The sequence below is a fragment of the Podarcis cretensis genome (genome assembly GCF_951804945.1).
Source record: "Podarcis cretensis genome assembly, chromosome: 1".
Lineage (NCBI taxonomy): Eukaryota > Metazoa > Chordata > Lepidosauria > Squamata > Lacertidae > Podarcis > Podarcis cretensis.
Window position 1 is genome coordinate 138,875,508 of NC_137170.1, and position 15,974 is coordinate 138,891,481.

A 15,974-nucleotide genomic window follows, 5' to 3' on the forward strand; every position below is an offset into this window, starting at 1 on the left:
TGGTGTTCATGTTCCTGGCTTTGGTGGAGGCTGTGTAGCTAATGAACAGCGAATGTGCTGTCACCGTTTTCATCATAGGTGAGAACCAGGGACTTGCTGGTGAACTGTTAGCTATCCTGGCCCAACTGCACCGGCTGCCAATTAGTTTCTGGGCCCAATTCAAAGCGCTGGTTTTGACCTATAAAGCCTTAAATGGCCCAGGACCAGAATAACACAAGCCTCTCTCCCTATGAACCTAACCAGACCCTGATATAATAATCTAAGACCCTTCTTCATGTTTGTCCTCCACGTGAGGTGGCAACATGAGAATGGGCCTTTTCTGCAGTGGCTCCCCACTTGTGGAATGCAATCCCCAAGGAGACTCACCTGGAGCCTTTGTTACATATCTTTGGCCTTTATCTGTGGCCTTTTAGAAGTGGGTGGGATGTTTTCAATGTATTTCTCTTTCCTCTTAGTTTTAATGGGTTGTTGTGAGTTTGGGGGTGTTGGTAGGCTGTACGCCCAAGTCTCTTCAATTCCTGAATCCAGCAAGGATTCAACTGTTGAAATAGCTAGGCAAGTTTCTTTTCTTTCTTTTTTAAAATAATTTTTATTAAATTTCATATTTCCAAATTAAACACATCAAATCAATTAGTCCAAATTATAACAATACATATCATATAATCCAATTGTTTTCCAAATTGTAAATTTTTGTGGGGGGTACCCATGCTTCTTGATTGGCAAATAGCTAGGCCAATTTCTTGCTAATGGCCCCATAAATATGAGTCATTAGGGTAACGGAAAGACAAAAGCCGGAGCTGAGAATGTGAGAGCTGAATTAGAATCAGGCTGCAGGCTGAAGCATGTGTGTGAGAGAGACATAGTTCATTTCTGCTGGAAACCAAGACTGTGACTATGAGAGAAGCAATACCCTCTAGGGGTGCTAATGCCACGAGCCCTTCCATCTTAGGCTCAGGATGTATATATGTGCAGATAAGCCATATATTCTAAGGACACCCCTGAACTCTGGGTAAGTGTCTGGAATCCCTGGAATCTCTCACCACTCAGAGATTGGGGCTGGCATGAAACAGTGTCTATATGGGGGTTATTGTCTGTTTGGTTGAAAGTTGCTTTGGCTTCCCTGGGCAAGAAAATGTGACTGACAAATTTAATAAATAGAATAAATAATATAAAAAACCCAAATCCGTGGAAAATAGTAGGAATTCCTACTGAGAGCCCAGCTAGCCAGAACATACAGTTGGGAAGACAGTCTCACTGGCTTTCTTCCCTGATTTATTGCATCCTGTCTTCTTCTAGTGGGGCCTAGACATCAAGCTAAACATGATGGGCATGACTGGAGTGTGTAGGAGCTCCAACTGTATGGTGGCATAAGAATGTTAGCTAAGACAGGCAGCCTGGTCACCACCACCCCTTTTCCCACCCACTTTGGTTGCTGCTTGGTGCTTACAAGCCACTCTTGAATTCTTATACCAATAATTTAGGGCCTTTCACTAGCACAACTAAGCCATGTTTTACTGTCTGTGCAGCTTTTTCTGAATGCTGTATGGAAAAGCACATGAACCTGACATTTAGAGAGTTTGTTAGTAAATAATTTTTAACCAATTTGGTGGTCTTTTTCTATGCTAGGGGAGGAGAGATGTTTTAAAACTCAGAAGGGCATATTTTAAAGGTCTAAGCCTGTATTTCCATGTTTTCCTTTGCTGCATGTTTTGTGATTTTAAATCTCTGCTGGGGTTTTCGCACGAAACACTACTTACCCCAATCTACAATCTTGGCATCTGGGAATTATCCATTTATAGCTAATTCTTCCTTGAACCAACAAATGCTTCTTTGTTGGTTCACTTATTTCTGGATAGCCACACTTATTTCTGGATAACCACGGAAAGTATAACGAGGTAAATGTAACACCATCTTCTCCTAAATGGTTCTCTGTTTCTCTCTCCTGAGTCCTGCATATCTATCTACCTACCTTCCTTTCTTACTTACTTTTCAGTCCCTAGTATAGTTATTTGGAAGTCAGTTCCATTTCAGTTCAATGGGACTTTCTGGAATGGCAGCTTAGGGTTTGCTGTCTTCTTGCCTCAAAGTTCTGGCTCTCATAACTCCGTGAGGTATATTTAACAGAGCCAGCTGAACTAGTCTGCTGGCTTTCTGGAATTTTTTACAGGCTTTGATCTTCAGTCAAAGGAAGGAGCACTGAAAGTGGGAAACAGCAAATATTTGAACACTGTATTCCATAGTTACAACCCCACCCAAGCCCCCTAAATAACTGTCAGCCCCATTGGCAGGAGCGGCCCTTCAGTGAGCAGCTGGAAGAGCATGGGGGAGTCATAAGAGTGATGAAATCTTTCATTTTCTGATCCAGAAACCCTCCCCAGCCACTCCCAAGATAGGTATTCCTTTCATGTCACGAATGGTTTAAAAAACAACTGCATTTTCAGTTTGGTTACTAGAGCACATCTTGAGAGCTTGATAATGTCACAGTTCTTCTGAGCTGGATGTAATTTTCTTCCACCCCTCTCCACCAACCCCATCATGCCTGTTGCCCTCCAGGTTTCTAAAACATGTGGGGAGCCCCCATAAGTTCAGAAGTTCCCTGCTTCTGACAGTTGCTCTCCAGTTGTGGAGGGTGACAAGATAATATGACTCTGAAGGGTTTTCTGTCTCAGTGATCTTGTGTAGCTGTATTGTCTTGTGAAGTAAAACAGAAACCAAATTCTCGGTACCTGCAACAATCCCATCAAAAAGTACATGTTCCCATAATGCTAATCACATTTCGGGGTTTTACTGTCTGGGTGAATGCTCCTCTTTCAATCAATCAGCAAATGAATCCCCTGCCTATAGAAACCCGTATGTCAAGGAGAGAGCATAACTTCCCCCCGTCATATTTGTTTTCTACAAGAAGGAACCTTTATTCATGAGGGACCATTGGCCCTATGCAAGACCCCCCACTTTCAGTCTAAAGTCAAACAGCCCAGTCACTGGTTGACCACCTTGGAAGAGTTAGCCTAGTCTATGCACATTCCTAAGAACCTCACAGAAACTATGTAATGCTTAGAAATTGCCATGAAAATGCATGCTCCTCCTCCATATAAAGACATGAAAATTCAAGGATGGGGTATCCATGACCCTCCAGATGTTGTTGAACGTTCAACTCCCATCAGCCACAGCCAGTCAGGGATGCTGTGAGTCCATCAACACTAGGAGGACCACGTGTTTCTCATCCCTGATTTAGGTGCTCCATCTCTCAAGCCACCCTGTGCAGTTATGAGTTTTTCACCAGCATCAAGTGGATAGAAAAGGGGGTGCCTGTAACTTTTCCAATGCTTTGAGTCTCTCTCTCTGTGTGTGTTTGTGTGAGAGAGGGAGAGGGAGAGGGAGAGTATAAACTGAAAAGAAGTCTCACCACCAAGCCATCCATGCTCCTGTGGGAGAGGAAGGCAGGCAAAGTCCACCTCAGATCCTCCTCCAGCTGTCGTATTTAGACATCCATCCACTCTGGGGTATTCTACCACCAACTGCCCTGAAGAAAGATCATGGTGGAATTTTATATGTTGGTATTGTTTCTTATGTGTGAGTTTTACTTAAATATAATTTAATATTACTTGTAATCTGCCTTGGACAGATTCATATCCAGAAAGGCAGGGATAAATGGTGCCAATAAACAAATCTCAGGCATATACAACTTTTAAGTCTTCTTTACCTATGTGACATCATTACATGTAGTTCTCTGCAAAATTAACAAAGTCATCACAGCTCTTTTCTCTCAAACATGAATGAGAGCCCACTCCGCAACATGTTCAAACTTGGTATCAAGAAAGTAATTCCTCTAGCTAATCGCCAGTGAGGAATGCTAGCAATTTCCCTCATTCAGTAATATCTCATAGTCCCCTTACTTTAATAAAATGTAACTGCCATTAGAAGAACCAAACAGCAGATTTTAAAACTTTCTATTACTGATATAGTTATGTTAAATTTCTTTAGAACATAAATATTGATGTTATTTGGGAATATTTGTAAGGGGTGTTTACTCCTCAGTAGCTTTGAGTTATGATGGTTGTGCGCTACACCCCAGAATCAGACACAGTTGCAGGGGAACAGCACCAGGAGTAGGTTGTTACCCCCATATCCTCTTGTGGCTTCCCAGGGGTATCTGATTGGTCGCTGTGGAAAACAAGATGCTGAACTAGACAGGCCTTTCTCACTCCTCTTCAGCTGCAGGGAGGTCTTCTTCAGGCAGCTGATATATTTGGTTGAAACAAAATAAAAAAAAAAATCCTTCCAATAGCACCTTAGAGACCAACTAAGTTTGTGTGTGCATGCACACACACACACACACACACACACACACAAGAAGTGTGCATGCACACGAAAGCTCATACCAATAGCAAACTTAGTTGGTCTCTAAGGTGCTACCGGAAGGAATTTTTTAAATTTTGCTTCAACTACAGCAGACCAACATGGCTACCTAGCTATAACTACCTGTAACTAGATATATTTGGTATTTGGATTAAGTAAACCTGGGCACAGCTTTCTCTCTCTGAACTCAGCTGCTGATCTGCTAGACACCTGACTCATCCCATTAGCACTGCTTCACACAAGCACATTCACCACTCAGTGCCTCATCGCATAAAAACCTGGAGCTAACTGTGGCAACAAAAGCATCCTGTTGAGATGAAGTCAGATGTTATAAAAGCTCTGACCTGGGGTGGCCATTTCACACCTGCACACCTCCATTTGCAACTGATGAGCATGCAAGTATGAATTCACACTCAGCCTGGCAGTTAAAAACCTAGTAATATTCAACCTTCTCATGAAACATATTGTATAACAGGGAATTTCCTACTTGAAATTCAAAAAGATCCAAGGTCTCATTATGACAGTTACTTTGATTATAATGTGTCAGATTCACTGCACCAATAATTAGGAACACAAAAAAGTCAAGGCAAGGTTACTAGAAATGTGAGACCTATGTGAAATTAGCTAACCTGAAACCCACAGGTTTCAGGGCAGAGAATCTGGGTTTCACTTCAGACTTACAGTTAAGGTGTGATGGAGAAAACAGATTCCTACATTGTGCATGTCTGCTTAAAAATGTTTTAAAATGATAAAACAATGGTGTCCAATATTACAGAAGTTAAAGAAAATCCATCCACCCCTCTGTTCTGGGGTGTTTAATTGTAAAAAAGAATGGGGGGGGAGAAAAACTATATTTAATACATCTAGAGTAGACACACAATAAAATCCAGCAATCTTGGATCTTAATAGTAAATACTAAGTAAGACACAGCAGAATTTTAAATTATCATGTGTCCCCATAGATTCTTTTTCCCCAAGATGTTGGCTCAAAATAATGTGTCCACATAGGTTCTTCTCCCCTCAAAATGTTGGCTCAAAATAGATTGAAATACTTTATTATTTTCAGGCAGAATTTTAATAGAACATGACTGGAGAGAGCTAGGATTTCATGGGAAATTTAGAGTTGCTCCATGCTGAAGGGTTTAAAAGATGCCATAATATGTCTCTCAGAGAAGATGAAAAATGTAGAAGAGATCATCTGTATTGATACCATTATTCAGAACTGGAATAAATTACTCAAACATAAGTGAATGATTTCTAGTGTACACAAATTAAATAACTCAACAAATCAATGGACTACATTATCAAAGTGAAGAATACCATTACAATTAGAATTATATATGTGTGTGTGTGTGTGTGTGTGTACATCTGCACGCATGTTAAAACTGTGTGATCTGGAATGCCTTCCCAGTTTGGATCAGGGCCCCACAGTGGTTTCCTGTTATTTGTCCCTGAAGTGATATTTATTTAAAATAAATATATGCACTCTGAAAGCACATATATAAATTAGATCCATTCTGAAGGGAAAAACAAATCTAGATTTCACTTTCTAAGTTAGCGCTGTCCCCAAAATTCACCAAATAATGCCCTGAAAAGGGGGTACATTGCACTCCCACCTGATCTCTTGGGCATCCCACATATCACTCAGAAGGCTGCAAGAAAGGAGTGCTGTGTCCAATGTGTTGGAGTGATGACCATTTGAGGCAGCCCCATGGTAGTCATGGAGGCCCTGGAGTCTTGAGCTGGCCTAGGGTCAGCTTCTGGGTGGATATTGAAGTCCCCCAGGACTATTTCGCTGGGGTCAATATCCCAGGAAACATCAGAGGCCACCTCCACCAGCTCAGTCAGAGATGCTGCTGGGTGGCTAGTAGACTGTCCTCAACCCCAGCATACCCAGATGTAAGCCCCTCCCAAGAGCACACTGTCCCAAGGGCAACGCTAGAGATGAGTCAGACTTTGCAAAGGGTCAAATACCAGTCCATGTCCAACACAACAAGCATGGTTCAAAGTCAATCCGCACAGTCAGGTTCCTACCTCTGCAGAAGACCCAGGAACACCTGGGGTCAGTCCCAAAGCCACAGTCCAGTGGCATTCCCAAAGCAGCCAAGTCACAATCCATCAACAGAGAAAGTTGAGCAGACACAGAACCTCTGCCTTGCTTCTCTTTTATCCTTCCCAGTCTTGATGACTTCACCTGAGTTTGCACCAGCTGGGCCTTGACGATGCAAGTGATTCTCACCTGCCCTGAGCCTCATGCAGCCAAGTGACCACAAATCTCCTCCCAGACCCAACAAGCCCCATGATCTCCACCGGGTAACTAGTGAGCTGGGCTGGGTTCCCTAGCCTGCCTCAGTTTCCTGGAGTACACGTCCCACTGTTCCTGATGCCTCAGAGCCTGCCATGTCTGCAGAGACAGGGACACCTCTGGTCCTGGTGATATATCCCCTTCCCCTGGCTCCATGAATTGTCAGCTCCCCTTGGGTGTCCTCTGATGTCCCATGAGTACCTCCTAAGTCCCCAACCTGCCCTTCCCCATCTTCAGCTTGTCCCAGTGTGTACCAATCATGGCTACACTCCTCGCCAGGATCCCCTTCCTCAGTGTCCTGCCAGTTCATGATATAGACCACCAGCACCCCCAGTTTGTCTCTCTAAGCCCTTCCTAAGATCCAAAGGGTTTTCTGGTAAAGGACATGCTGCTTCGATGGAACACCCCCCGCCGCTGCTGCTCCAAACATGCTTGGTGCTGTACCAAATAGCCAAATGGGCACAGCTGAGTAAGGTTCACCCATCCAAGTCTCAGTATTACATGCCAAATCAGCCCCTTCATATGGATCAAGTCATGGATGAGCATTGTCTTATTATGGACCAACCTGACATTCAGTAAGACCAGTGGGCTTATCAGATGAGCCACCAGTAACTTCTGGAAGAATGGGAGGGGTGAAACGGGGGACAGAGACCAAACAGCTAGATCTCCGCCCAGATGGTGGACAGATCCTGCATTCCAACTGTACCTTTCCCTGCCCACCACCTCTGAAAGTGGGGCAGCATCTTTGCAACTCCCTGCTACCTGTCAGCCCAGAAGCATCCTAGCATCACTCAGTGTCTCACAGTACAGATACAGAAATACCCAGTGCCTTTTTTTCTCTAAAAAATGTTTAGCGGTACTCTCATTTTGACTCGAGAAAATCACTGGGAAAAGAAATGAAGCCGCCATCTTATTCACAAAATGTTTAGGAGTATGCATACCCCTGCGTACCCCCAGAAAAAAAGCACTGGAAATAGAGATACAGAAATGCTTTCCTCATAAATCCAGAATACTTTACAAGCAATAATGTTGACATGCCAGCCTCGTTACAAGTTATTCTAGGAATGTCTAGTTGAAATGCAATTCAGAAGGGGTCATCACCTTGGTAACTAGAGGGAAATGCTTAATCACTTTTTGGTTGCCTTCAAAATGGCCTAGGATGATTTGCCTCGTGTGTTCAGAGATATTAATGGCACTGCAGTAATGCAGTAAATATTGTTTCTGCTTGGCAAAGAAAATGCAACCCATTTGGCTATTGATAGTACTAATACTAAGCATTTAAATAGTGGCTTAGAGTGGGGATATCAGAAAACATTTCACTGGGTCACAAATAAAAGCCCACTAGCATTCTTTGAAGTCATGGCTGTACCTACATACAAAGTTAAGGGAACAGTGAAATGTTTCGTGTTAGATTGGAGCTCTGAAGATTAATGGATGAATGGTGTGGACAACAGAAACCCAGTCCTTGATCTGATCCAATGTCATAGAATCATAGAATCCTAGAGTTGGAAGAGACCACAAGGGCCATCGAGTCCAACCCCCTGCCAAGCAGGAAACACCATCAGAGCACTCCTGACATATGGTTGTCAAGCCTCTGCTTAAAGACCTCCAAAGAAGGAGACTCCACCACACTCCTTGGCAGCAAATTCCACTGTCAAACAGCTCTTACTGTCAGGAAGTTCTTCCTAATGTTTAGGTGGAATCTTCTTTCTTGTAGTTTGGAGCCATTGCTCCGTGTCCGCTTCTCTGGAGCAGCAGAAAACAACCTTTTCCCCTTCTCTATGTGACATCCTTTTATATATTTGAACATGGCTATCATATCACCCCTTAACCTTCTCTTCTCCAGGCTAAACATGCCCAGCTCCCTTAGCCGTTCCTCATAAGGCATCATTTCCAGGCCTTTGACCATTTTGGTTGCCCTCCTCTGGACACGTTCCAGTTTGTCAGTGTCCTTCTTGAACTGTGGTGCCCAGAACTGGACACAGTACTCCAGGTGAGGTCTGACCAGAGCAGAATACAGTGGCACTATTACTTCCCTTGATCTAGATGCTATACTCCTATTGATGTAGCCCAGAATTGCATTGGCTTTTTTAGCTGCCGCGTCACACTGTTGGCTCATGTCAAGTTTGTGGTCAACCAAGACTCCTAGATCCTTTTCACATGTATACATGTCAGATGTTCCTGACAACAGAAAGGTCCGTCAAGGTATCTATAAAGGGATGCTAATGTAATAAATAATGCCATTCTATCATGCCATGGTCACTCACACTGAGAACATTGTACATAGCTCTGAATGCCCTGGAGTAGCAGAAAATGCAGAAAAGCGCAACTAAGATGCTGAGAGGGATGGAGCAATAGCACATGTATAGCACTATCACTTTCATCAGAGTCGGCTCCCATTGACTATTGACCTATTGAGCCCAGTGTTTTCTGTCTACATTTAAACATGTTGTGTGATGTCAGGTAAGATGTAATATTTGTCTTTGGCACTGGATCTGAGATGGCTGTTTCCACATATGAAAGCTATTACTTGATGCTGCAGTTATCAAGTGATGACCTTGTGTATAAAGTCATCCTAAGGGACAGTTTACATGTTACATGCCCACATTTAATTACAGTGTTCTTCACTTTCATTTAAAAGAGCAGCACAAGTTGAGTTGGGAAAGAGCAAAATGGTAACTGCTCTAAAAAGTTGTTTTATAAGGTATGTAATAAAAGCTAACAGTAAATATGTATAGTAAATAAGCAAAGAGAAAATACTTTGGATCAGGGCCTGCCCACCCATGAGGCAAGGCGAGGCAACAGCCTCAGGTGGCAGAATCCACAGCGGCAGCAGCTCTGGCCTCCAAGAAATGGATCACCCGCTGTTGCTGCTGCAGTGGCAGTTATGACTGGGGTGGCATGTTCCATGGAGGCCAAATCTGCCACCTCCTTGGTGCCCCCCCTGCTGCCTCTACAGCGGCTCTTGGGGAATAGAAGGTGTTGCTGGTCTCTTCTCGCCCTTGTTCCAAATGTAGATCTTTATTCCCTCCTTGTTCCTGATATAGCTCTTCACTCACACCTTCTTCCCTGGCAGGGGGCGGGGGCAGCACCATTTTGTGGTTTGCCTCAGGTGCCAAAATGTCTTGGGCAGGCCCTGCTTTGGATAATATTTCTCCTGAGCTTTGTTTAGCTCAAAACTGACTCAAGCAGTCATGAGATTAATGATGCATTTAGTTTTAAGATGGATGATTGTGATGATTCCCCATCTGACGGATTGTGGCAGGCTATAGAATGTCACCAGCTGATTGCTCTGCATAGGCCATTTACTTGGTATTCGACTAAAATTTATCTTTTAGAAAGGAATCCTATCTTGACCTAATTATTTCCACATATTAACACATTTTTCGACCAATGGGAACCAATATATATCCACTTAACTTGATATTCTGCCTAAAACAGGCTCAAGGGAACTTTCCAGTATCTAATTGTTTATTGATCACACTTTCTGAAAATGGGTGACTTTTTATAATGTAGTAGAAATATTTGTAATTAACAAGTATAGCAGCTGGAATATGAGGATTCCTCTCCCAAATCCAAATGATGTGATGATGAGTCCTGGAGCCGACCATATGGCTGCCTGTCTTCAACCCATATGCTAGCTCTGCAGCTGCACCCTTGACTCTTCACTTTTAAGTTTCAGAAATGATGTGAGTTGTGAATTGACAGAAAAATGACCCGGCCTGCTCTTGCGACTTTAACAACACTGTGATCTACAGTCATCAGCAGGTGATGTCATCAGCAGGACTCCCTCACAGAACCATTCGTTCCTCAACAAAGGTGTGTGTTGGGGGGGGGTATTGTCCTTTTCCAGGAATAGATGGGCACATTCTTTGAACCCTTTGGTGAGGGTGAGTTTACCTTTAAAGACGCACTTGCAGTTGGTTGTCTCTTTTTCTCTTTTTCTAGGGAAAAAATGCTTCAAAGCCACTTCAAGCGACATAATCCCTCCTGAGAACAACAATGAATCATGACACAGCATCATTCCCATGAAGCACTCATTCAAAAATTACAGTGGACATGCCACTCAGCAGCCAAGGCCAGCCAAGCTGCCCTTTCTGTATATTTATGTATGGAGAGAGAGAGAGAGAGAGAGAGAGAGAGAGAGAGAGAGAGAGGAGGATTATAGAATCAGCACTGTAGAGCAGGAAGGGACCCAAGGGTCATCTAGTCCAACCCCCTGCAATGTGAGAAGAGAAGAAAAAAGAAACCCTCAGCCACATTCTCCTTAAAGGTAAGCCCACCATCACCAAGTTCTTAGATTTTGCCCCTCCAAAAAGACTCCAGTCCTTGAAAGTGATGGAAATGTCTTGGCTATTTTGGCCCATCATTGGGGTGCACCCTTTTCCAGGTTGCAGATAAATATGATCACATGCTAATTGAATCACTCTTAGTAACTGTGTGTGTGAGCTACAGATAGAAGAGAAGCAAAGCCACTGGGATTTCATAACAAGCTGGATATGACGTGAGACCAGCTGCCCAGCTTGCAGCTGTGGTCCAGGATGTTGGGCAGGAGAAGCCTTAGACATCCCACTGGTGCCTTCCCAGTGAAGAGAGCAGGACTAGTTGGGTTGGCTCTGCACAGGCTAATGGTATTGGTCTGAGAGTTTATCCCAGTTTTTGATTCTTTGTGACATTTAAATCATTAAAGACGTATCCCACTTGATTAAAGCCAAAGGGGGCATTTGCATGGGAAGTCAGATAGGTCTCTTAATATTTTGGTTCATGACAGGAGGAAGAAATGGGTTGCATTTAGGTTTCTGGGTATTATTCAGGTAGAAAAGAAAGAAACACAATCTGCTGATAAGTGTTGGAATGCACTCTTCTCCTTTCATCAGTAAATTTCAAGGTGTGGGTATTAGACTCCATGTGGAAATGGAATGTGTGGATTAAATGTAACATAAAAATCTAAGAGAAGGCCAAAAGTGATAATGTTTACATGTGGTGACATGTGGCTTTTAAAGGAAGCTTCTTCTATCTGATGAATCAAAGTGCTTTTGTTTTTTATCTGGGAGACTGAATCACAGCTGGAGCTGTTAGAATTCAGAACATCCCAGGATACTGGATTTCTGGTGAGGAGCCTGAGGAGAAATGTCGTTATCTGGAAGGACAATGGCTCCAAAGCAGAGAACAGGCTGTGGATGAAAAGGTCTCAGGTTGGCTGAGCAGTGCGCCATTTGCCCCAATGGACCAGCCTCCACCGCTGGACACGCCCACATTTTGCATGCAGCAGAATTAATATGGATGGGAGAGGTAAAGACACAATGTACTTAACTGGATTTTATTACTACAGACATGGCAGGTTTCACATTCCTGAAAGAACTAGCGGCTATCAGATCTGAAACAAAGTGGAAGTTTTGCTTATGGTCAAAGTTCTGGTTCAGAGGCATTCTCTCCTTCTCCCTCCATGGCAGCGGGGGGGGGGGGGCAGGGGTCGAAAGGAGCATCTGACTCAGTTCCTTCACCAAAACAGAGACAATGGCCCTGAGCAGTGCCCTCATTCCATATACAGTATAACAACAACATATATATTCCTCCTGAGCCAATCACACCATAAACATACACAGAGGGGGGGACGACAGAAAATAGGTACGGTTTTTATTATATATGTATATAATTAGATGGGACGCAGGTGGCGCTGTGGGTTAAAGCCTCAGCGCCTAGGGCTTGCCGATCGAAAGGTCGGCAGTTCGAATCCCTGCGGCGGGGTGCGCTCCCGCTGCTCGGTCCCAGCGCCTGCCAACCTAGCAGTTCGAAAGCACCTCCGGGTGCAAGTAGATAAATAGGGACCGCTTACCAGCAGGAAGGTAAACGGCGTTTCCGTGTGCGGCTCTGGCTCGCCAGAGCCGTGATGTCACGCTGGCCACGTGACCTGGAAGTGTCTCCGGACAGCGCTGGCCCCTGGCCTCTTAAGTGAGATGGGCGCACAACCCCAGAGTCTGTCAAGACTGGCCCGTACGGGCAGGGGTACCTTTACCTTTACCTATATAATTAGATATTTTAGCATGGCTTAATGCATTCCGTATATAAGTACCCAGAACTCTTATGCAGGTACATGTGATTTTTAAATAATGCTGTGCCTGCATTCTGTTCCTATTAATTGTTCTAAAAAAACTAGTATCTACAGGAGGGGTGGGGAACCTTTTTTGGACTAAAGGCTGCATTTCCCAGTGGAAAGCTGTCAGCAACGGCATTCCAATGGTGGGTGGGACTAGACTCATATGCAATTACACACCATTAACACACACATTAACGCACACAATTTCTCTCTCTCTCTCTCTCTCTCTCTCTCTCTCTCTCTCTCTCTCACACACACACACACACACACACACACACACACACACAGAGCGCTAAGCCCCATGGGAACAGGCATATATTATATTTTGTTCTTAGTAACTCCATTTTCTCTATAGAATTGTTTCTTGAATAAACTTTGTAAAAACAGCTCTCCAATACCTTTATCTGTCCTGATTGCAAAAGGCAGAAAGAACTCAGCAGCTGCGGCAGAAGAATGCAAATAAGGTCTAAGCACAGCTGAAGAGCCTTGCTAGATAGCTATTTAAAGCTCCAGCCTTCACAATGCAATTGCATGCATGCAATTGCAAAATGCATATTCTATTTTTGCATGCTTGCAAGAAACAAACTTTTAGTGAAACATTTTCTCCTCCACTTTGATCTTTTTACAGAGTAGGAAGCTGCAGTTGCGCAGTTTGCGCAACATCAGACCCTTTGCCTCCCCCCCCCCATCAGATGGTGGCCAAGAAGGGATGTGCGGCCAGAAATTTACTACAGACACATCCAACCCAAGCTGGGTTGTCATTCCCCCTCCCTTACCCCCCTTTGCAGTGTTGTGTTTGTAGGAACAGAGCAGTAGTGTATATAATGCTGCTGAATGTGTCAGTGCCAAACAACACACACAGGCTCCCCATATTTATATGTTTGTGGTGAAATGCATATGCATGCTGGCTTCCCATACATGCATTTAACTTATACTATAGAGTTTATCAACAGGAATCATAATGCCCCCATGAGTTTGCAGTTGTGTGCCTGGATGTGCGCTTGTGTGCTGGGCATGTGAGATTTGTTTTAAATGAATGGGGAGTTTGCAAACACTGAGAGGCCCATCAGGCCATACAGTATCTATTTATGGGCTTACAACATATTCAGGATCTGGGCTTTATTGAGAAATCAGTGTACTTGTACTTAATTTCAACAGATCCAGATCACTGAAATTTAAAGCCAGGTGGTTTTGCACAGCTATTTAACAATTCCTGCAGTTGTTATGTTTAAAAATATTAATGTATTTCATGGACAAACAATTTTCTGTCTGATCTGTTAATACAGTGGCTGCTGCAGGCAAGTGGGTTTCGAGGCTGCAATCCTATATCTACTTACATGGGAGTAAGCCCCATTGAGCCCAATGGGACTAATTATTTAGTTAGACGTACATAGGGTTCCGCTGTGATTTTTTTTTATTAAGATGGAGAAAGAGACTGAACATTTGATGCTTTAAAATTCTTGGGGTGGGGGGGAGAATCTGGTGCTTCAAAGGGAAATCTAGATGAAATCAGGGATGAACATGACACATTTGCCCCCTCTTGTGGCAAAAGAATGAATGATGCAGCAACAAAAAAAGAAATAGCCAGCAGCAGGCTACTGTCATGAATTTTTGTGTCACTCAAACAAGAACAAGATTGGTTTAGAGATTGTGAGATTTTTAAAGGTTCATATACCTGTGTGTAGGAGTGATCATAGTGGATCTCATCACACTTTGGGTTTAAAAGCTGCGAGCACTCCATTTCCCACGCCAGTTTCAGTGGGTTGTAGCATCCGACTTCCAGTTTTCCTCGGAATGCCAGGTGCTGGGAGTTGCAAGTGGAGAGTGTTATGTAGTGCTGTTGCCCTCAGGCCAGGTGTCCCTCAGGCAACTGGCTGACCACTGTGAGAACAGGACTCGGGACAAGGTGGGCCTTTTGTCTGCATCAGCAGGGCTTTTCTGCTCTTAAATGGTATACTGAAATTTCCCACCCAATTTGTGGAAAGCAAAACGGGTCTGGTTGCAGGGTGGGGGAAGGAGTTTGCCAAATATTCTCCAAGGTGAGGATGAATTACAGATTAAAAGAGAAAAACCTCAGAAAAATACCTTCTTTCAGTTACGGTAATTCTCTCAATCAGTACAGAATGAAACTATATTGTTGGTTCACACTAGCTGATGAAGGAAGCTGTGGTCTAAGACGATTGCAAGGAGCTGGAGCCAAGACCATTGCTGCCAATATATTTGGTTGGATCTAGAGTTGCTTCAGAAATTATTGATGTGTGGGTGGCAAAGGGGGAGGGAATTTCACTGAATCGCAAACTTTTCCAAGAAACAAAACCAGAGAAAATGTGTAAAGAATTTCTTGCAAAATTCAGTTCAGCTATAGGAGTTGGGAGCATGTTTGGGCTGCCCTTGCCTCCTTTATCATGCGTGATTCTCCATCCTTTAGTGGTGGCATCTTCTGCTTGGGATCATGAGGAGAGGGATCCATGACGGCTGGAAAAAAGGAGAGGAAGAGGTCTCAGCTAGTACTAGCAAAATGTTATAAAAATGCAGCCACACTAACTAGGGAAGAGCAGATTGCTTCATTTGGGACCCCTTCAGCCCAGAGCTACTGTGGTTTGGGTGGCCTGATTTGGCTCCAGGGTGGCCTGAATTGGCTCAGAATTTGGGCTTTACCTACAGTAGAAGCACGTCATTATTTATTATGGGGGAATACTAGACTGTGCCTTTTTAAAGCTTCCTAACACTTGATGAAGTAAAGTCTACTGGGCCTCTGAGAATGTAATACTTTCTTTTGTATGGTGTTTTCCCATTGGGAAAATATTCTTTAATCTTTCCTTTAATAGCTCAGTAAGAAACTGAGTGTGGAAAGTAATGTCTCTAATTCGCTAAATGAGATTGTTGCCTTGTGCCACAATACTTCCTGGCTTCCTCAGGAAAGTGTCTGGAGAGGCTTACAGAGGTGTTCATGTCACTTGAAGAAATGCGGTTGTCGGTTCTTTGTCAGCCATCTGCTGACAGGAGTTCTCCTTTTTAATTAGTCAAGTTGTGCAGTAATGGGGAGAAGGTGTGTGAATAACTGAGCAGAAAGGGAACAACACCACACAAGATCAGCTATGCAGAATGAAATTATCAGCCTAATGAGCCGTGAAATGATCCATTCAGTTGCATGGGAAGTTAACAGCAGCCCACATTAGACTCTGACATGGTTGACAGAGCTTTCTCAGGAGAG